Source organism: Rhea americana, unplaced genomic scaffold (assembly GCF_003343005.1).
Source record: "Rhea americana isolate MKP2758 unplaced genomic scaffold, rheAme1 scaffold_118, whole genome shotgun sequence".
Taxonomy (NCBI): Eukaryota; Metazoa; Chordata; class Aves; order Rheiformes; family Rheidae; genus Rhea; species Rhea americana.
The window spans coordinates 1,036,161-1,059,849 of NW_028185239.1; the positions used below are offsets into that span (position 1 = coordinate 1,036,161).

General features: G+C 35.5%; 1 protein-coding gene across 3 annotated transcripts in view; it reads left to right on the forward strand.

The window, feature by feature from the left end:
* CBLB (Cbl proto-oncogene B) overlaps positions 1-23,689 on the forward strand; it is a 142,094-nt gene that overhangs the window by 16,372 nt on the left and 102,033 nt on the right. The gene's annotated exons all lie outside the window — the stretch shown is intronic.

Genomic DNA, 23,689 nt, shown 5'->3' on the forward strand with positions numbered 1-23,689 from the left:
GTGATTTGAATGCTTTGGTTCAAAGTACTACTGGTTTGTTCTGTTGTGATCTGTTAACCCTTATACTAAAGCTATGTTAACATATTTTAAAGATCAAATATATTGACAACTTTATTCTAAGCTTGTAGGAGTCGAGGCAAAAGAACCTAGCACTTTACTCTCATGTATTTATTTGTGTGTTTTTTAGATGGTCTTCTCAGTAGATTTTTAGGAAAATAAGCTTAATAGTCCTTAGCTCAATAGTCTTTCTGAGAGTTGACTCATTACTTCAACTCTTGTGCTGTCCATAAAAGAGATGGAACATTTTCTCTTTCAGCGTAAACATTAACAACCTTAAAATATCATAACTGGGAGTGGAATTTGGGTATAGGTGTATTAGAATAAAGAGGCTTCTTCTGAGAAAAAAGTATATGTGACTGACTGGATGAGGTTGTGTGGGAGGAAGAAATGCAGTGAGTTTTCTTAGGAAGTTTTAATGCTACGGTGAGAATTTCCTCACTGTTCTCCTTCTCCCTGTTTTTTAGGCCTTACGTAAAGCCAGATGTAAACTAAAACAGTTTTAAGAAACTGTTTGGCATACCTAAATCATATAAGTAATTGAGCTTTAGTGCAAATTTAGTGAACCATAAGCTATTTGCTATTTTTAGTTCTAGTCTAAATTAAACAAGGAATGTTATTTAGACAAACCGACCTCTCTGACAAGGAGGCTCTTGTTGCAGGGGGCAGGTGAGAACACGTGGAGGTTACAAGCAGTTGGGCAGTGTTATGACAGCTTGTTCTCAATATAAAAGTAAATAGGCTATGTGACTCCAGTTGTTGTATGACAATATTTCAGTTTCTCAATTAAGTATATTTGATCCTCTTTACTACTTGAGAGGATATTACCAATTGAGAACAAATAAAGTACTAGTACAAAATAACCTAAAGGCAGCTATTTATTCAAACTGTGGACAAATACAAGGATTTTAAAACCGCAAGAAGTCTTAAATAAGAAAATGGTTTCTAAATTCTTACTATTGGTTTAGATCCTTGATTCATATCTAGTTGGAAAGAGGAGGGGCAATACGTGTCTATTTGGGAACAGCTGTGCATGTCTGGGCCAACTGTGATTGCCAGCTTTAAGTAGAGCTGTATTTTTAGGAGATATCGGAGGAACAAGGTTTTTAATTCAGAAGGTGGATATGCTTTCTTTGACAGAAAACAATCTTGCTGCTGATAAGAATAATATATTGGCATGTTTCTTTATTCTTTCGTCAAGCAATTTCAAATGTTTTAACAGCACAACTTCTGTAAGTCAGCTCCGGAATATGGTTTGCTTGATTTGGAAAAAAGTGAGTTGAAAGATTGTGCAATGAGTGTAGGTCTTCAAAGAAAACAAAGTAACACACAGAAAGAACCAACAATAAGTAGTGTTTGAGAAGAGTAATGATTTTAATGCATAACACAAATAAAGAAAATTGGTAAGCCATCTTGTATATGGAATAAAACTTTCTGAGCAAGCAAATCAGTAAGTGTGGTTTACCTCAGTAGTAATGTATATAAATAATACATTTTGAATTTTTTGTTTTGAGTGCAGCCAGTGTAAAGCTGAAGGACTAATTATTGAAATGTTTTGTATTTGTCTCTAGCATATGATAAAACATGGTGTGCTTTCACCATGATTTGCTCATATTTCTCATGAGAGAATGATAGAACTATTCTGTTTTATAATGGAAGATCTTAACCTTAATCTCTGCTTACTACCTGATTCATTACATTGTGTAAAGTGGAATACACATATTGGAAAAATGTTTTGATTTTACACTTAGCAAAAATTCTGGCAGTTCAGAAAAATGGTGAACAAATAATAGTTCAATCATATGTTTGTTCATTTCAGTCATCATTGGTCATAATTCTCTTCACTTTTTTTCTGATATGTTTGATGCAAAAGTAGATTTAACTGTGTTTTTCTTCTAATTTGTAAATAGACTACAGGGGAAACTTAAATGTAGGAGATGTGTATGAAACAAACGTACTGGGAATATATAGTGAAAGATTATAGTCAATAGTAGTGTGCTGATTGAGCTAAATGTAAATTTTGTGTGGCTAGGATTCATGGTCTCTGTACAAGAGAATCTCTTAAAAGGGAACTTGAGTTTTTTTATTCTTGAATGGTCAGGCTCCACAGATGTAATTTCAGCTTAATATCTGATGCATTGTGTATGCCAGGATTCCACTGTGAACTTGTAAAGCCCACTTGATGAGTTAGTCTCTTACTGTTATTAGTTGATCCTGGGCAAGCTCTGTGAATGTACATGGAGAGAAAAATATTTAGGAAAAGTAATTTATTTTTTTTTCCTCTACTATGTGACAGTATTGGAGAAGAGCTCACAAAGCATTGTCTTCCTTCCCCTAAGATAAAGAAATGAAACTATTTCTGTTGAGAAAGCGACAATATATAGGAAAATGATTCTTATCTTCTGTAGCAAAAATGTGCATGTAGATTATTCCGCAATACTTACGTAAAGTTATCAGTAGTAATAGTTAAAACCTCAAAAATTATTTTCTGTCTGTGATACTAAACAGATGTTTATAAATCTATAGCCATATCTCATTTTAAATCCTAGCATTAGTTTTGCATCTACCTTGTGTAATGTAAATTTGCTTCCTGCTAGGGACAAATACTAAATAATAAGCTATGGCGGTCTTATCATCTCTGCATTGATTGACATCACTGGTTTTCTTGAGCTCCAACCCAAAGTATTGCACAGCAACTGTTTATATTGATATGATTTGAAGTAGAGGATATCTAAAATCTTTGAGGGAGTATTTGGCACATTGCAGGATTAGACCCTGGGCACTTAGTGCAAAAAGAAAAGAATCTATGGGTGGTTTAACGAGTGGGTGCAGTAAGTGTCTCTTAAGGAGCCTAATTAGTTATATCTGGGACCCAGTGATCACTTCTTTCTTATATCTCTTGACTAACATATAAAGAACTTGAACCTACTAAAAAATATGTGATCAGTCCTCAACTTGCAAGGAGGGTTTTCCTGTTAGAAATTCTAGATTTGTCTACTCTAAGGATCAAGAAACATTTTAATAAACTTAATTTCTTTTTTGTATGCCAGACCTCAATGGTATCTTACAGGCTTTTCCTAATCTCATTTTTTGCCCTATAGAAGACTTGAAAACCTTTATCTGTGTATCAGGAGTACTCGTGACATTTGAAAAGGTGATACACTCATTTGTTAGTTACTRCCCTTAAAATAGGGCATTTTTGGCTGTACTGTATTGTTTAAAAATGACTGCGTGAGAAAAAATGTTCCCGTTATGAGTTAAAGGGCATTAATTAAAGACAGACAAACTTAATAGCATCTGTTGTCAAACTATTCCAATGGAAAATGGTTAGCTAAAATGATATTCTGTGAACTCCTCTCAGAGTTGATTCTGAGTTATGAATGTGTCTCATAGAAAGTATGAAATGCAGGATCTGTAATGAAACATCTCTTACCTAGGAACATTTTTAAGATGAATTTGTCTGATTTTTTTTTTAAGTCTGTCATTGTTGAATGCTTACAGGTGAGTGTACAGCAGTATTCTCTAGTTTGTGTAGGAGAGTATGTAATGTAAGGAGAAACAACTTCAGATTTTTCATGTTAACATTTTAATTCATGAGGCTGTAGAAGATTACACTCATAACTTTTATCTAAGTTAAATGATAATATAACTAGTTTATTTAGTCTTTTTAATATCAAACTCCATGTGCACACTTCTTATTTTTGGAGAAAGTTTAGTTTTGACAGAAGAAGAGAAATCAAAAATTTTTGAAAACTCCTGGTTGAAAGTTCCAGTAAATATGATATAAAACTTCTTCCTTCAAAACAATTAAGAGTAGAACTGTGCAAGTGGCTTGGAATATTTACAGCATCAGATACATCACAGCAACAAAGAATTTGAAAGCACTTATTGTCATAGTGAAAATGTATAATCTACTACAAAAAGTCTGAACTGAAGATTGATGTCACAAACCTCTTGAGCTTGTGTTCCAGCTATTATATTTGTCATTAAAATAGCGATGGCAATCATTATTACAAACATCTGCTACTTTAATATATTAGTAATACAAGATATGTCTGTGTTAAAATTTAACTTTTCATTGTTTTCTGTATTTCTGAGTATTTGTTTTTAAAATATTAAAGACGACTAGTATTTCGTAGTGAAATACTGTCCTAGCTTTCAGCTATTAAATCTGAAGAGTATATGTTTAGTTACTATGTTACTCTGACAATGCCATGACAGAATTGATCCTAAATAACAGACTGTATTGGTATTATTGTTAGAACAGAGGCTCTGCATACCTATGTTTTATTTCCAGTTAAGTTACTGTTTTACTGGTTATCTTTGCTTGTCGTGGGTATTTTGTATCTGTTAAGTATCATGACGTTTAATTTGTTGTGCAGCAATTTCAGGTTTTCCTGGAATAAAGGATAGCATTTAGAGTCCTATGCTATTTGGCTATAGTACTAACAGAGTAATGTGGGATGACAGGACTGCTGATAAAAGCCCCTGTCTGGTCTAACTTCATATGAATTTTTTAATCCACTTCATGACTGTGTCTTAGTGACAGCCCCTTCTCAGTGGCCAGTGCTTCAGTGTTTTTACAACTTAATGACGCATGTTCAGTGCTGCAATTGGAAAAAAATACATAAAATAATATGGCATATTTGTTACTCAATTTTTTTTGTCTTACCGAGGAAGTTGTGTGTCATCAGGCTGAAATTCTTTCCCCCCCATATACTCTTTTAAAATGGACTTCTTTAAAACAGCAGATTCAAAGACTAAAATTATCTTATTTTGTTCTTACTCCATAATTCATAGCTTTAGCTAGTATGTAAAGATTCAAAGCAAAAAAAAAAAAGTAAGTAACATCCTGTTCATGTGTTTCCCTTTACTGTTAATCTCTATAATTAATGCCCTATGAGCAATGGGCTCTAATCACTTACAGAGCACAGTAATGTAAAAAGACGGTGCTCATCTGGGAGGTGCTCAGTAGTATGGTTCACTGGTGACCCAGTTGGTACACAGCTGTCCTCCAGTCCATGCATATGTAGTTTCATTAACTACACACATATCTGTCTGACAGACCGGTAATGATCACATAAAAGGAATCTTGCCTTATCTAATAGTCTAGGTCCCACTGAGAAAGGGTTGTTTGTTTTGTCTCATTATTCCACTTCTACTGGGAAGAAAAAAGCAGTGGGTGGGATCTCTTCTGTGAGGGCAAAGATCTAGAGTGAGAGCTGTGGTAGACATTCTAGAAAAAGTCAGGCCTAGGCAGGCACTTTGAATTAATCTTCAGTAAAGTTCCACTGCAGGGTGTCATTTCGACACCAGGTAGCAGCTTTTTAGTGGCTTGAAGAAAGCGTCCGTACAAAATGCTCTCCTGAAAGGCTTAAGTGATTTTAAGTTTTCTTATATTCGTGGTGTATGAATTTAGCACTACTAGTGTTAAGCTGTAATGGACAACGTAAGCAGAGTTTATTAATGTATTTAAGTATGTTTTTTATAGGATTGTGACAGATGACAGCGTTGAATATTTTTTTAAAAAAGGCAGTCCTTTAAATTTGTGATTTCTGGGAAAGCAGAGTTTAACTAGAGTGGATGACTGAGAAGATTTTTGACGTAAGTAATTTCTTGGAACCTATAAGCCTAACCAGCTAACTACTAGAAAGATGATAGCTGGGGAAGAAATAAACTGCGAAAGTATTAAGGAAAGAAGGAATGTTTAAATATTTACATAAAGCATATGCAACGTAAAGCAACAAAAGGAGACACCCCACCCTACCCCCCCTCYGAGCATCTGTCATAATGTGGTGCAAGATACATAGTGGCTAAAACATGCCAAAGTAATGGAAGAGAAGAATCTTACCTGGTACAGCAATCTGAGGCTGAATTTATGGACAGCTGACAGAAGAAGTATATATGTACTRTTCCTCTGTTTATGTGCATTTCTTTTTCAGGTAATCCTTTATTCTCCAGAAGATCTTTCCATGGCAGTACTTTCTTTAGGCAATTACTTGTTCGTACTTGTTTTTCGGCTCATGAGGAGTTCTAACTGCTTTAAGCTAGATATACACAAACAAGCTGGAGAGGAGAAAGCAGGGGAGAAACCTGAGGGTACAATCAGCTGACAGCTGTGAAGACATTGAAGTTGTCACTATCTATGGAGCTGGTATTTACGATACCTGTAATATCCTTTTGTAGTCTGGCAGTGGTGGTCCACAAATGCCAATGATTTGCCACATAAACATGAGGAATAATATTCGTCATTGAAACTTCTGTGTATGGATTAGAGTTGATGATGTAAGAAAATCAAATTTTTCTGAAGGGTATACAGTATCCTGCTTTATCTTGTGTATTTATGCCTGGAAGCTCATATAACCTTTTTTGTTTTTAAAGCTTAGTTATGATAAGATTCTGTTGGGAAAGGAATTGTAAAGGTAATTCAATAGGGCTCCCATATATTATATTCCTGGCTTTTCAGCTTGCTTTATGTAGCAGCAGATGGTCTGTTGTTTCATTATTCTTCTGGGAGTCTGACCCTTTATCATGGGTGTGTGATTTAGCAAAAACAAAGACAACTAAAAATAAGTCCTTTTTTTTAATGGATGCAACTCAATTTATTAAACTGTGTTGACTGCCTGGAAAATTCTATCATTTTATACTTATTTTAAAAGTTTAAGATTTGTGTGCCTTAGTTTTGTCAACAGCATGGTTTTCTTTTTGAAGTATCGAGGGTAGTTTTGGTTCAGAAGGATTGTTAACTGTCATACACACTGTTTTGTGAAACAGTGTAATTCTACCATATGCCTTGGAGATTCATTTTGGATACTATGAACAAGCAGGATGAGTGCTTTCAAAGAGGCATTCCTGCTGTCCCACATCAACCATGTGGGCTTTCAGTTAAGCTTCCCAGGAAGACAGCAACATATGTGTACACAATGTGTGTATTATATTGGCGCCCACTCACAGTGCTAAAGATGTGTCAGCATTTCCAGAATAATTCTCTATTTTAAGAGCCCTGTTTTAGCTTGCTTATGAAAGTTGGCTCTGTGTTGATACTTTACACGCAGTCACAACCATCCTAGCTTTCAAGTGTGAATTTTGTCAGGTGAATACAAAAAGCCAAATTTAATTAGATGAATTCACAGACTGAATGGGAGGTCACTAGGGGGTGGTGTCATGGTAGTCAGACTTTTAACTCTAAATCAGTTCATTATCGTTATCTGAACCAAAGCTATGAAAGATGCTACTCATTTTGAAGAATTGTAAGAGATTCTCAGTAAAAGAAGGCCTTTGGCTTGGTCATCTTCCTTAGTTCCAGTTGCAATATCTGCATTCTGATTTCCTAAACATTCCTTTAGGTTGAGTTGACCATAACAATGTCACTGTGCAAAGAAGATTCCTGCTAGTGAGCTACCTATTGTACCGAGTGCTTTGGGAGGATACATGTGACTAAAAAGCACTATAAAACATAATTTTCTGTTGTATACTCAGATTCTGAATTTGTTGAAATAAGCTGTGCGAATGAATAAGCAAGTATTTCTTTTGAGTAGTACCAAACTTGTTTTAGTGATTGGAATTGTGTCATCACCGTGACGTCACCTATTCTAATGAAAGACTGATGATTTTCTAACAGTTTTGTTCAAGTATAAGGGACTTCCAGTTTCACTGAGTTTCTGTAACAGTCTGGAATTTATTGATGTCTCTTATAATTCAAATTATTCTTTTTATATACTTAAAAATGCAGTAAATCTGTGAGGGTTTTTCTGTAGTCTTAAACCATATTCCCCAAATGTTTAATGTTGTCTTGATGGAATCCTTTCCCTAATCCAGGAGCTATCTTGATTAATACATGCAACAAGGCAAATAATGTGATAGGACATGCTGGTTCTGTAATGTATGTGGGTGGCAGTGTAGAAGCAGAGTTCAGACTAGATTTTAAAATCACCATACTTAACATTTAGTTATGTACCACATTTGGAATTACATTTGCGTGATTATACTTGCTGCATTAGTGATTTTATTTTGAATGAATAAGATTTCAGCASTGTTTGTTTGAATGCCATCTAAAATCCTTTATCTTGATGACAAGTGGTTTTATATATAGGCCCATGTTTCAGAGCAGCAGGCTAGGTAGACAAACCTGCAATCAGAATATAAGCAAATCAAAATTCTTCCAAGTTTTGAAATCTTAGTTCAGGATTGTCACCACTGGAAATGAATTCTCAGAACATCACTGACAGAAAAGATGGGTGAGCAGGACATCGGTGTAAAACCAGCTCTGTTGTGCAGCTCTAGTGGCCATGTTAGAACATCCAGATAGTTTGTCCCACATTCCTGCAGCAATATGTTGTTCTTCTAACCATTATTTTGCATCTTGCTTGAACCTCTTGAGAGGATCTAAATGTGAAAAATATCAGTAAATTTGCATAATGAACAGTAGATACGCAAATTGTTAACTTCTTTATTTCATTTTTGTGCCTCACTTTAGAAAATATCTATTGATATAGATAGCCATTGCAAAGGAATATGGAATCTACAAGAGCATGAAATTTATCAAAGCATAATGGAACTTCCTGTTCCTATTCTAAACCCTCTATTGGAATACTACTCCTCTCTGTACTAGCCAACCAACCAAAACCCAAAAAACTACAAGGAATCTCTCAAATCCTAAAACTTTGGCAATGGTGAACAATGAACCTAAACATTCCAAAAGCTGAGATGCCCACGAGCTCAAGAGAGTAAATCCTGAAGCAAACAGTAACATAACCTCATGGTTAGGTTTAGCTCAGTTGGTTAGAGCGTGGTGCTGCTAATGCCAAGGTTGAGGGTTCAGCCCCCCTATGGGGCTATGCTGAGGGTTGGACTATATGATCTCCAGAGGTCCCTTCCAACCTTACCGTTCTATGATTCTATGGCCTGCTTCTTTTTAGTGATGGGGTTCTTTTTGTTTTGTTTTGGTGAGGGCAGGAGTGAGGAAAGGAAGGAGGAAAGGGTAGAACCATTTCAGTAACGTGGTGCAAGAGTGCTTAAATGTTTCTTAATGGCAACTTAGGCAGTGATCTGGACCTGGATGTAGTCGAGTAGCCAGCAGAGGTCAGTTTCCTTTAAAATTAGCTCAGGAAATTTGTATGACTGTAATGTATTCTGCAAGTCACTAAGGCATTAAATCTTGTGTAAAACTCTAATTTAGAGAACATAAATGTGCATAGATTGTTGTAAAGCAGTGTATTCTGCTCTGAGTCTCTCTGACTGCAGGATGAAAATTGTGAATTTCATATGATCGTGTAAAACTCCAGTAGTCTGTGTCCTCACTTTCTCTGTCTGCAAGATTTGGGTGTTTACTTAATTTATTTGCAGATGCAAATAAATTCTATCTTTTTTTTTTCTTCCCTAACACAGGACTGTGTGGGCACCTGACTAAATGTAATCTTCATTTGTCAGATGCCAGTGGTCGTATTTACATGCATTTCTTTTGAACCCTTCACAACAAAAATGGAAGCAATTTGCAGTAAACTCAAACAAAATCAAATTTATTCTAGACCTTTATTCTTTAAGATATCATCTAATAATATTGAAAGAATGATGCATGTGGAGCTCCGTGAGTGTGTGAAATCCCTCTGTGAATTTGAGAGGTGTTTAAATTCCATATAGATTTGATACTATTTAGCAAACTGCATTTAATAACTTAGTGTTTTTGTATATCCTTTTGTCTTTGTTCATAAAGACCCAAAATTGGCTGGATTTAATATTTCAAAATTTTTATTAATAACATACTTCATTCAAGTGTAACTAGCTAGATTAGACAGGAAAATACTTGCCCAAATGATAACAAAGTTATTTAAGGAGACTAAGATTAAAAATATTTAGGATCTTACTATGTTTGTTTCATTTCTGTGCTAGTCCTACATGCCCTAGAGCTGCCATTGCAATAGTACTGCCTCATCTTCATGATCAGCCTCCCCTTCTCATCACAGTGTTGCCAAAATATCCCCAAGGTTTCTTCTCCCACAAGGCTTGCTTCCCCTGTGAATTTCAAATGAATATATGGCCTCCTGGGGAGGAGGAATAATGTGGTCAGCAAACACAGCTATTTGTTGCTGTGATGTTAAAACATATTTTTACATTTGCGGTTGTGTCTTCACATCTTCTTCTGCTTACAATGGAGAGAAGTAGGTAGTGCTAGTGCTGTCGCATCAAAAACTATACAAACAAATACTTGCATTTAAATCGATACTGTTTTGTCTTTGAATAATTACAGTACATTGCTATTTTGTCACTCCACCAAGTGTTCACCAGACCTTCACAGAAAGCTTACTTTGTTCTTTTTGATCTCATTAATATTTGAGTGACTTTTTCTTTTTGTATAGTACTTTATCTCTTTGAAGGGGTGTTACAAAGAGTAGTTAGTGTTTTATGGTCAGAGAGATTCATTTTTAAACAACCACACACTGTCATTTTAATTTACGTACTTGCTTGCTGTGAGAGTTTTGCTTTGCTATTCAGTAAGTGCCCTGTCGCATACAATTTGTTTGGAGAAATCTGCAAATGAATCACAGGAGGTTAACTAGTTGATGCAGCTTTCCAAATCAGAGAGCAGAAACTTTTTCTTACTATTCTGATCCTAACAAAATATTAGTAGGATACTAAAAGCTTCGAATTTATTTGCAATTCTATTTGTAAAATGCAGGAGAAAGTTATTGAGAAGAGTTCTAAAAATAACCCCCAAAACAACGATAAAACCCCAAACAAAACAAAAAATAGTATACTTTCCTCCCCTCTATAAGTAAGTGGATTGTATTTGATGCAGTTAGAGTTGAAATATGTTACATTTGGCTTTCTGCCACTCCTGTGAACAGGAGTTTTCAAAGGTGATAGGTATGGGCAGAGGGGGGACAGAGCACAAAAAACTTTCAGGCGAAAGTGAATGAAGAGGAAAAAACATGAAGATTTGATTGACCCAAACTTGAATCTGATGTATTTGTCTCTCCTGTCCCTAAATATGTTAGCAAAAACAGTAAACATGAAATGAAGTAAACAGAATTCTTCCACTTTCAATTATACAGTAAGATATTCAGTAGCTTCTGATCATGTATTGGTTTCGCATAAAAGCAAATAATTTCTCTGTATCTCCTTCTCTGTGAAATTTCTCCACGTTACAGAACCATTTTCATGAATAAGGTTTCAAAGTCATTTAGAATAGCTCATTGTCCAATTCAGTAATAGAAATCACAAGAACACACAAAATGAGGTGTATGTGACTTGACAGTTCTTAGTTTCCCCTTTCTGTGTGACCTCAGTTGTTACTGAAATTTCATCAGTCAGTCAATAGCTCCTTCCAAGGAGTGTTTCAACATCATACATGTAATCTAATGTGCTTCCAGTCAGCTATGATATCTGTTTAATTTGGACTTCGTGGGTAAATTAGCGAGTTAACTAAGTTTATCTACCTCTGAGTCATGGCCAATTGTAGGATTTGAGATTTCTTAATAGTGAAGAACTAAGTAAGATTTGTTAGACAGCTGAATGTCTATTTAAAGCTAGTTTAGCCAGCAGTAAAGTTGTAATTTGTCATCTGTTCTTTTTTTAACTCAAATGAAGTGGCATAATTGAAGTTCTTTGTGGTGTGAGGTAGAAGAAAAACAACTTCTGTTTAATGGGAATGCTGGATAAAGAAAGATTATCCAGAAATCTCCTGAACTGTGAGACACTTAATCCAAACTGCTGCCTTTGCTGCTCTCATCACCATTTTGGCAAAGAATGTTTGTTAGTGCACTCTTTTGGAAGTCAGTGCGTCATTTGATTTGCAGGATCGAATATGCTCCTCTTCAAGGCAGAGAAGTCTTCAGTAATGTGCTTGAAAAATATATACATTATAATTTGGCAACACAAACTTCTGCTTCTTTGATAGATGGTATTATCACAATGTATTTGAATTTAAATACATCTGTAATACTAAATGAAAGGTCATATTGGGGCTGTAAAGTGTTAAGCACATGCAGAATTACTTTTTAAAAATATTTTAAGTAATTTGTGTTGTATTGTATTGTATTTCTGAAAGTTGATACTTGTTCACATCTAATAGCTGTCAACATGCAGGCAAAGATTCAGAAGCACTTGATTCTTCTCCCCCCAGTATTTTTAGTATATGTTGTACAAAGGCCTATCTGCTAGTATTATGTGAAATAAACAAAAGTAGGATTTTTATCATATTCCTAGCTTCTATACTGTATTTTATTTTCAAATTCAAAAACATTTTGTATTTACTTTGTCTAGAAATTGTGGAAGCTGAGAAACAGAGAAGAGAAAGCAATTTTCTTAGGATCATGTGTCCTTTTCATTGAAGAGTCAGGAACAGAGTCCAGAGCTTCAGATTCCTGCTTCAGTTTCTGTATTACTGCGTCATACTAATTTTTTTGTTTCCATATTTTTATTAGAAAGGGAAGGATGAGTAAGAAGATACTTGACTTTATTGCACCCATTACTGATGTAAGGGCTTCCTGTAAGACCGAGGTAGAGTGMAATTTCTAAATCTTTCCAGGAGAAATCAGCACACAGGATAGAGAGTTACTAGGACAGATTTGCTTTTCATGTGGGTGGTTGCCAACCCAGACTTAAATCTCTTCAGATGTTACCTAGATTTGTAGTGTATCGTGTACACATTGTGGATATCATGAGTAATAACAGAAACGTACATCAGAAAAATCTATACATTTTATAGAATTTCAGTTATTTAGTTTCTTGAACAGAGTAAGAATACGTGAATTTAACAATCAGGCTTAAGCATATCTTTTATCTGCAAGAGGGCATAAGAAGAAACTTACTATCTCTTATGCTAACTACAAGTACAGCATTTTGGAATCTATTATATGTAATAGAGGGAAGATACTTAGGCAAAGTTTTATGACAGTAATGAAATAGGTGCTAAGATGAGCAATAGGCATTAATGACTCATTTATGATTAAAATTGTAACTCTTTGTACTACCTACCATTCTTGTACTAAATTGTTCACGTATGTGGAAGGTGAGGGCAGGTTTAAGAACTGCATTTAATAGGCCTTGGGTTTGTTTGGTTTTTATCATGTAATTTTTATTTCCAAAGGTCACATTTAGTGCTGCTGAAGACAACTTGACAAAGAAATACTGTTCTCAAAAAGGATCTGGCCCTAAGAGAAGTGATTCTCCCTGCATCAGCTACTATTGCTGTATTGCCTGAGTATTGAGAGCTGCAGTTTCATGTTAATCAGTAACGTTTTGAGTGGAGAAGTGCTCCCGGAGTGACTGTAGCTTCTGAACAGGTTGTCCTTTGGGACCAAGTTGGGGATATGCAGAAATTAGGTTTTAGATTTCAATTTATAGCTGTTGAATTGGATCTCATGTGAATCTAGTGTATCTTCTACCTTTTCTGATATTGATTTATTTATCTTGCATAGAAGTTCTTTCTCTTTCTGAAAAGGTCATTGCAGATAGTGTTGGAAAGTCAATTTTTCAGTTTTATATCTTGTTGGACTTGCATTTCCAGTGGACATGCTGATGTTGAGGTTTATGTAATGGAGGATTAATTGTTTTCCTTGTGGGTTTGTGGCAGAGATCTATCTCTTGCCTGTGATTTTGGTGCTTACAGAGAGTAGTCATAGCTCTGAATAAATAACTTTCCACAAATACCATCTATTTTAATATTCTAACAGCTGGTCATCAAATAGAAGATTTTTATAGACTGTGGTTTCTGTTTAACTCTTAGTAAGTGTGTATGATGTAGACTCCTGTGAGTGAAATGAACCGGATCCAGTCTGTTGATAACAGATTTTCTGTGCCTCCCCCCCCCCCCTCCAATTTTTTCCTGTGGGGAGTTGGGAGTGGGAGATCTGATGTTGCCTTCAATGGCTAATGATCCATTGCAAGTGTTAATATAAACCAGCTGGATGATGATATTCCTAAAAATATTGAATGGTTAAAAGTCATCTAACCACACAGGAGAATTTAGGCCTTAGTTTCAAATGACCGGAGAGGAAACCTCCCAGCAACCTGTAGTCTCAGTAATGTGACTTATGAGAAATGAGTGATGTGGGAACGAAGGAAACTTGCATGTGGGAGAATTTGCACTTAAAAAGTTCCCTACTGATGAGCAAGTGGCTCAAGCAGCATGACTTTTTATGCAATCTTTAAACTGTAAAAGTTGTGTAGTTTGGAGGTGGGAAGGCAGGTAACGATATGTAAGGTTGATTAGTTTTGTCTGCTTGCTTTATACCTGTGGCTTTTTACGGAAGTGTCAGTGCAGTTGGACTGCAGCRAAATTGATTATAGATGAAAGACCGTAGTTTGGTGCCTTACCAGAAAATGATATGAATAGCTAAAATCAATAATTTCATTCTCATTATTTTTAGTTGTGCAGTGGGCACAGGCCTTAGAAAAGGCTATTGGGACAGCTTAGTCCACAGTCAGCTTACAATTTTCAAAATCAAATACTGAGCAACATGGTTTTCTCATCTGTAATTTGAAAAGAGAAGAAACATGCAAACTGTTCATGGTCTAGACATATTTCAGGATACTATTGTTAATAAAGTTTGGATGAGTGTAAGGCATAGTTGTTRAAAGTTTGAAGGACCGCTGTGGCATTTCACAGAAGGCCATGCCTGAAGTTGAGAAGCAAGTTTGATAGAGCTCCATCCATAATATAGCCTTTGTCCCTTGTTGTAGGTGGTCTGTCCAGCTTGAAAGCAAACATGGCCCATGTAGGTCTGAACTTCAAGACTCTTCAGCCATACAGATTTTTAAGATGCAAAGTTTAGCTATATCTGGAAGATCAAAATATAAATTTTCTAGAATATAAATAWAATAAAGTGAGACTGACATTCTGAGCCCAGAATGTGGTGCATGGATTCCCTCCCACATACCCCCCCCATACCCCAAAGAAGTCTTAAATGAACTCAAACAGGTCTTGGATGTATGTGTACTTTTCCTGATTTGAAATAACTCAGAAGATGCACGTGTTCCTGACCAGTCCTGTTTTGCCATTTATCTCTGCTCCTAGGCATTTTAGTTTGCTCACAGATGAGTATAAAGGGAGATACATAAACCCTCTGCAAGGAAATGTGGTTATTGAGGAGAGGTTATGTTTTTTTTTTCTTTCTTTTTTTTTTCTGGTCTGCTGATGTAGGAAATAGATATTTTAGAAGTATAATAGATTCAATTATATAATAGTGATGTGATCATGAGCGACATGATCTRTGTTTGCAGGTTTCTTCATAAAATGTGTTATTTGTCAATTAAATACTGAAAAGCTGGTTTTAAAATTTGGACAAATGCAACTATGTAAATTTCTGAAATGCTTCTATTTTAGTACATGTCTTATTTTGTGATCCTTGATAATATGGCAAGTATTGTAACTCCTTGGCATTGAGTCCTCTCCTGACTGTACGTCTGCAGTATTTGCCAAAAGGTTTTCTTAATTTCTAACCAACATTTATAGATATTGCTACCATAGTTTAAGTAAGGAGTACACTCTTTTCGCTATGTAAACTTAGGCTGTGGTCAGATGTTTACGTAGTTAAGGTATCTCTATGCATATATTTGATTCACATGCCTGCTCATACATGATGTGTCTGTGTGAAATTACTGTGTGTGTATGTGCAGCTGTACTGTTGTCTGTGTCAAATTTCTTTTACCACACTTAGAATTTTAAAGCAAATGAATAAACTTAGGTTTGGATAAGTGCAGGTGTGTGAATGGAGGAACTAACCCTTTTGAAAAGGAGGAAAGGAGGATATATCATTTCAAATCTAATCTCTTCTTTAGTGATCTGCAGTGATGTGTTAAAAATGAATAACATATTTCCAGACAAGCTGATACTTGGACTCCATATGCTTTGGACAGTGTATGTATGAAGTCTCTGTAAGTCTATATAAGAGTAAAATATCTTAGTTTCAATTTTCTGTGTTAAAAAAAAAATCAGCAAAAGATTAGTTTTTACATAGTAGTTAAGACCTCAAAAATAAATGTTTTCTTGTTTCCTTTCCATAAATCTTTAGTTTTGAGTCATACTGTGCATTTTATGCCAAAAGCTTCTAATCTGAAGAATATTGACTTCTAATCTATAGCAGACGTGGAACTCATTCTGTATTCTTACCTTAAAAAAAATATTTACATATGTGTGTGTGTGTGCACCTCTATATATACCACCTTGTCATGGTATTGTAAGTGCATCTTCTACTATAAGTATTATTTGTATGCTGGTCAGAGTAAGCTGTTTTGTACAGTGGAATAATTTTTAAGGCCTATGACTAAATGTAAACCCTCCAGTATGCAGTTCCAGTTTCACGCTTTTTAAACAGGGACATTTCAGTGTATTGGCACATCTGAATGACTTTGAAACTTTTAGTGCTTCCTTTAGTAGTTATTTCTCTCCTGAAAATTTCATATGCCTCAGTAAGTTGAGGATTTTATTGCAACTGCACCTCCCAGAAAACTTTACTTTTTAAATCAGTAGTTCCTTCATTGAATTTTGTTGCTGTCTGAGCTAAGAATAAGGGTAAGAATTGTTTGTAAAGCACTTTTCTTAAAGTGCTTTCCAAAGAGGCTACAATAAGCAGTCTTGAGGGAATCTAGGCCTTAAAATGCAAGGTAAACTCCAGCAGTAAAGCGTGAGCTCCATCTGTCAGTCAGTGCTGTCCCCGCTCTGCCAGGAGAGGATGTGGGAGCAGCAGTGCCAGTGTTGCTGCCCCTGCTGAAGGGTTGGCTTGACTTCAGCTCCCACAGCTACAGGAAGACTGCCCACGTGCTGTCCTGAAGCGGCGTGGTATGTCATTGTTACATCCTCTGCAACATCTTCACCATATGTGGCTGTCTTGAATTCATATGTGTTATATTTTTGGTGTACCTTATGCCTGGATAGCAAATTATTTGTCATTTAAATTCTGGCTATGAAAGGTGTACAGACAAGCAACAACAACTGTGCCCTTCAGCATAGAGAGAAGGCCAGCTTTCGTGAAATTGGAAAGTCTGCTTTGCAGACACCAAAGCTGTGCCAAATAGCGGCACAGAGCAACTCAATTCAACAAGCTCTGCCTTCAGAGAGGTCATGCAGCTGAAAGAGTTTCCTCCTGCTTTTGCCTAAAATAGTAGGCAGGTTTGTACTTCACTGCAACAGCTGTTCATCTCTATGTATAGTGCCAGTAAAAAGAAATATTTGTCACGGTCTGCTTCCTCCCTGAGATATTTGGATGAATTCTGCTAGCACAGCAGTTGGAACTACAGTTCTAATACTGTTGATTAAATCTTGCATGACAAGGGCAGCCCCTTATTAAGCTGTTATAGTGGTATGTACTGCTCAGAGCTCCACCTTGTTTCCAAACTTCCTCTCCCCCAGTAGACCTGGAAGACAAAAGTCAACAGTTTATGGTATGTAGGGAGGTATTCAGAGTCCTATTGCATTATACAAGCATTGCACAGGGAAGAATTTTGTAAGCTTGTAACTGTTTTCAAGGAGATGTTTAAGCTTACGTTAATAAAATACCTCTATAAGACTTGCAGAATTGGCAACGGAATTGCAATTTAAGTGAATTTTGACCCTTGCTGTCTATAGTCTAAAACTTTATAATTTATGAAGGTTTAACCTTCAGTCCCCCTAATTGTTTTGGCATAGCTGCCTGTATTTGTGCAGCTGATTGGTCTGTGCCTGTGAGTAATGCAACTCTGACTATATCTGGATAGGAACCAGTCAAGATCTTTGTCTTTGCTTGATTAACATATTGTTCTAGCCATCGAACATACAGATAAGCCTAGATTCATGTGTATGTAAAATTTATATGGGTACCATATAAAGCACTAGAGAAAGAGGCATGTTAGTCCCCATACTCTTTGGGTTGTGTTGATTGCATATGGGAAGGACAAGGTGCGTGGTCATTGTTTTCTCCTCTTTCAGAGCTACAACTTTGTTTTTGAGAGGGATAATAAGTTGGTAAAATTATTTTTGGTGATATAAGGATATTTAATAGAAGCTGTCCAATAAAAATATAAATATATATCTTTTTTTGTAAAAAGCTTAGCATTACTAGAGGAAGAGGTGAAGACTACCTACTTGGATTGTGCCTAACAGTTGCTAGATAAGATATAACTAGTGCTACACAAAACATGCTCTGGTTTTATCCAGGCTGAAAAATAACTTAGTATATTATCCATATTAACATAAAAAGTTAGTTCAAGGGTTGTAGTTTTTTGCTTTCCTACTTCATTTCTACCCTTTATAGCTCTTTTCACCAGCTGCCTAGTCTAGCATAGAAAATACCCATAAATAACATTTTAACGAGGAAAAACTAAACTGCATTTAAATAGAATGACTATATTTTAGAATTTATAAGCCAAAGAAGCTGGAAGAAAATTTGTTTCATGACTTTACATAGTGTAGAAATGTTCCATACTTTTGGCATCTGTTAGTACTCCAAATATGTGTGCCTTGAAGGKCTTCAGATTAGGAAAGGACTAAGTATCCCCTTGCTTGCCTTGAGTTGTCTTAAGGCTATTTTACTTGTCCTCTGATAAGTTGCATTTAAGCTACGGTAGAATAGCAGTTGGTCTAGCACCTTTGTCAAAGTAATGGGTCCTGGGCCAAAGAGCTATGATAAAATATTAAAAAAAAAAAAAACAGTTAATAAAATAGATAATAAGGGTGTATATGTGATTATACTCTTGTTTTCGTGCTTTTTTCATAGAGAATTCTGCCCTTTTTAATTCTCAGGGCTGCAGCATGTTCCTGACTAGATTTTTCTTCTTCTGTCACTTTGCTTGTGCAGATTTTGTCATGGAGTAAGTTTTTTTTTTTTTCTTTTTTTCCTCCCCCCTGTAGCTAGCATTCATAAAAAAGCTAATGTTCAAAAATAATCAAAATTTGAATTCTTAGAGAAATGTATAATTTAAAAGGTAATTTGTCTGTGGGTGTCCTAGAGCTGTGAATTACTGTTTTACAGCTTAATGCTGTGCAGCCCTGTCTAACATGCTCTAGGTGACCCTGGGGGGGGGGGGGGGGAGGTGTGGACTTAGATGATCTCCAGAGGTCCCTTCCAACCTCAACCATTCTGTGGTTCTGTGCAATTCTCTGAAGGATTTCAGCAGCTTGAATCCAGTGTGTGCTTAAGGAATTACTGTCTTGGAAATGCTGGCATACAAATGATGACCCTAATTGAGCAAAGGAAGTGTGTTGTAGAACTATTAAAGTTACGATAACAAGTATTTGAAAGCTAAGTGATTGATTTTTTAGTAGGCCTCATGATTTGATGCCAATTTTTTGTTTTGTTTTGTTTTTTAATTTTTTTTGTGGGAATCTGCATGATACAATGCTTCCTGGACCCTTTTTTGTGTGTATGCATTACTATACATTTTTCATTTACATCATCATATTCATCATTATATATATCATTACATAGTATTTGGTGCAACTCCCATATTTCCTAATAAATTGAAAATTATTCAATATTTTTGAATTTTCTTGTGCTGCATAGTCTCAGTCCTCTTTTTCTGTCTAGTGTCCTTATCAAGTACTGAATATTAAATATTAATTTCTGCAATACCATTTGTGAAAGAGGTCATCACAGTGTCTGAATATTAATTTGTGTTCATTGTATTCATGTGAGGGTATCTGGTAATAGGGATATTGAAAGAGTAAGGCTAAGCTTAAGTGGCCATTAACTTTGTTTATCCAATTTGAGACACCCACATCTGTACTGGTTCAGTCAAATTCGGTAGTTGCCAATGTGTTTGTGAATGCCAGTCCATGCTCAGGGACTGTCCATTCTATGTACAGAATGAGCAAGAGTCTGTGTTCAGTGGGGCTGCTATACCCCTCCCTCTGAAGACCTGCGGTTAGAACAGCCTCGCAGTTCTGTAGCATTTAYGCTTTCGTTGGCCCTGATTTTAGGTTAACAACATTCAAGTGGTTGAGAAGTAGTACCTCTTTGAGCTTTGGCTCTATTAGTTTGGAGCAAGTTTTTGTTTTCTGAGGTAGGCGTATTAGAGTGGGGGAAAAAGACCTCAACTTACACAGAGCCTTATTCAAAGCCCCATCAAACCTAAAAAAATGAAATACTTGTAGCCTGACAGGAATTGGGCAGGTGTTTCTGGGAGCATATTTAATGTGCGTTTTGCATTGAAATAGTGGAAGTGGTTATGGCGCTAAGAAGCATGGTCCAAAGAATGGCATTCTGTCCCATGCATGACTTAGCCAAATGGTAGAAAACCTATCAGTGTCTGCTTTCTTTGGAGTTCCCTTTGGAGTACCAGATAAAGGAATATGAGAAACAGAAGATGCTCCAGCTGCCATAAATGCATTTCTTTACTACAGTTATCTGAAACGTAAGGAATTGCACAATATTTTCTAAAATTCAACTGCTGTCATTCTACCTGAGATAAATTTGTATGAATTGCAGGACTGCATCTTTCCATATGCTGATATACTGCAGGAGGATGTAATATCTATTTTACAATAGCTATCTTTGAAGTCTGTATGATAACAGTGCTTTACGTACTGCCACAGATTTGCTGCTGTTGGTACCATTGGCATTGCTGACTACTGATACAGTTGGATCTGCTGACTACTGATGATTGCTTTCCTTTGGTTCTTTCCTGTTTCAGGCATGTTGTGTCCCTTTTCTAACAGATTTTTTTTCCACTGCTGACTGGTTCTGAAAAGGAAACTTCAGCTGCCTAAAAACTTACATTTTTATTGGTTGTTTGATACTACTCTGCTCATATGAGAATAGACAACTGTTAGAAATAATTTCTACTGGCTTTATGAGCTTTATCAGAAAGTATTCCATCCTTTTAGCATCAAAGGGGAGCATCAATCTGGTAAATTAACATAAAATAAAATCCTGTGCCTAAATATGGAGTGGGCTAACTTCTTTCTGATACTGCTAACAAATTTAGTACATGCAGAGCTAATGCTTTCAGTTGTTCAGAGAAGTAGTGTCTCACATGTATCATGACTTTTCTTCAATAGCTTCCTGACTATCTTCTAAGAAATGTTTGTGTAGGAGGTTCTATTTTTGTATGATCTAACTTTTATTAGGCAAAATCTTTAATGTTCCTCTTTTGTATCTGCTTACTGGTCACAAAGCAGTATGAGTTAATGCTTATAAAGGGGAAAGCAAAAAAGAATTAGTAATTGTTGAAAAAAGTTACAAAGGTAAAAGAAAGATTTCTCATCAGGGTTAATAGAAAATTTAGTCAAGTATTGTAAATTGGAGAGAATAGCTTTTTAAAAAAAGTGAAGATTGGACATACTTTCACCTTCCTACCAGTTTAATTCTGAAACTGGCTGTGTAATAATAAACACAATAAGCAATAAAAAAGGAATTGCTTTATTTATTAAGAAAGATAGCTCTTGCTTTCTCTGTTTTCCACCCTGCAAAAATTCTTAACTAGTGTATTCTAAGGGTGAAGTTTTGACTTATTGGTAAGTATTTTAAAAAGTTAGAATTCAAATTGGGAAATACAAAAGTGTATAATTTCCAAAAAATCAGTTAAAGCAGAAAAGTGAGGTTAAGATGTTTATGTCTGAAGGTTTTACTTAGGGTGAAAGCTGAGGTCCCTCCCTGGACGTAATACCATATACGCTATCAGAAGTAGACCAAAAAAAAAAAAAAAAAAAAAAAAACCTAGACCTTGGATTTGTTCCTGAGGGAAAATGTTTTCTACTGTTGCCGTAAATAATAGACTTGATAATTTTAAGAAAAGAAAGTAATTGGAGTGAAGGCAGTGAGATTTCTTTTTGTATAACAAGTAGGTTTGGGAATGAATGCACCTTGGACAAACTGTGTAATTGTACAAGTAGATGTTAAAGAAAACAGTAGGTGATGTTTCTGAGGGGCTCCAAGGAACAGAGTGGTTGACTAGTCTGGGAGCTTTAATCTATGTAATTAGGAAAGAAAAAAGAGTAGCAAGTTATTTGTGGGAAAGAAAACAACATCTATTAAAGTAAGCATGTGACGTACCCAAGAGATGTCATAATGATCTTAACATATTGTAAAATAGCCTAACAGTTACAAAAGTAGTTTTGCATTTTTCAGACTTTCCAACTCACGGGAAAAGCTACTGCTTTAATATTTCTCTGACCATCTCAGAATACTGATTATCCTATAACATGCCCAATTCAGATTCAAGAAACCTACACTCTATGTTCCAGGTAGTGGAAAGTTCTCTCGTGTGTCTCTAGGCTAAATACATGACGTGATTTTGCAGCAAATATTGCAAATTTTTGGTGATGTTTCATGGACTGCAAAAGTACATGAATAGTACCAAAACAATCATTTAGAGTCTCWGAAAGGAACATTTTTTTTCATAGAAATGGCCTGTGAATATGTAAAATCAATTACTTTTAAAAGCAAAGCTGAACAACAGAAGTGTTTCAGATGTAAGCTTCAAAATCACTGTCTGTGTATAGAGATCTTGTGTTTCGTCTTAGTTCTCTAAAGTTGGCTCTTTTTCTCCCAGTGCCCCTTGTAAGGCAAGGAACTATTGTATAGGTGGAAATACTAATGAAGAAAGGCCATCAGCAAAGGTACTTGTGATTCTAATTCCTGTTCATTTTAATGGTTAACTAACAACAATTAACAAGCTAACTAACGAACGATTAACTCAGTATTTGTCAGCAAGTTGTGTTTGAGGTGTATGCGTATGGTTGCAAAGGAAATAAAAATATGGCTGGTAGTAACTACTATCAAAAATGGATAAACTAGCTAGAAATCTTTGCTTTAACTGATATTTCCTTGTTACCTTAAATGTTTATCAAGGTTTTCCTGCATATTTATATATTCATCAAATTTTAATAGTTTTGTTTTTTAATGTAAAAAATACAATTGCTGTATACTTTGTGTTGTGTGTTTCCACTGATTTTTTGCAAAGTATTAAATTAACAGGATTTCCTTGTTTTTGTATTCTCACAAGCAACCAGAAGTTTTTACTGTCCTGACTTTCTTAAAAAGAGTGAAGTGCTTAGCACACTATCATGTTTTAAAAAATAAAAAGTTAAATCACTGCAGTTTGTACATAGGGTGTATGTAAAATACTAAAATTAGTGGTGATAGTACTGTGACATCTTTCTTGATCCTAAATGCCTTAAAACTGGTCATAGTATTTAATAATCTGCATCAAACAATGGATGATGAATTTTCTGACATTTATTCTGAATATCAGTTCAGAAACCATGTACATGGTTGTACAACCGAATGTCCTGTTTTACAAGCGATTTTTTTTCTGTCTCATGCTTGCATTTATCGTTTGCAAAAGAAAAATTGGATATTAGAAGGGAAAAAACTTTTAAAAAGTGTTCTTAGTATACCCTTTCTTTAATAATCCAGTTTCCTGCAGAGCTTCTTGTAAGACAGAGGAAAAATTAGAGTAAGAATTCATTCATTTTTCTATGTCAATTTTTGGCTAAATAGAGAGTGAATAAATTCCCAAAGTAAGGACTTACACATGTAGAAACCGAACTAAAAACTAATAAAAGGAGTTCAGTGTTCCTGTAGCTAAAAACAAATACTCAGCTTGTGKTTTTTTTTTTKKTTKKTTKKTTKKTTTTTTTTTTTAATATTGTGTGCGTTGGGGATATAAAACATTTTATTTGCAAAAACAAAATATACACAAATGCAGACAAAGA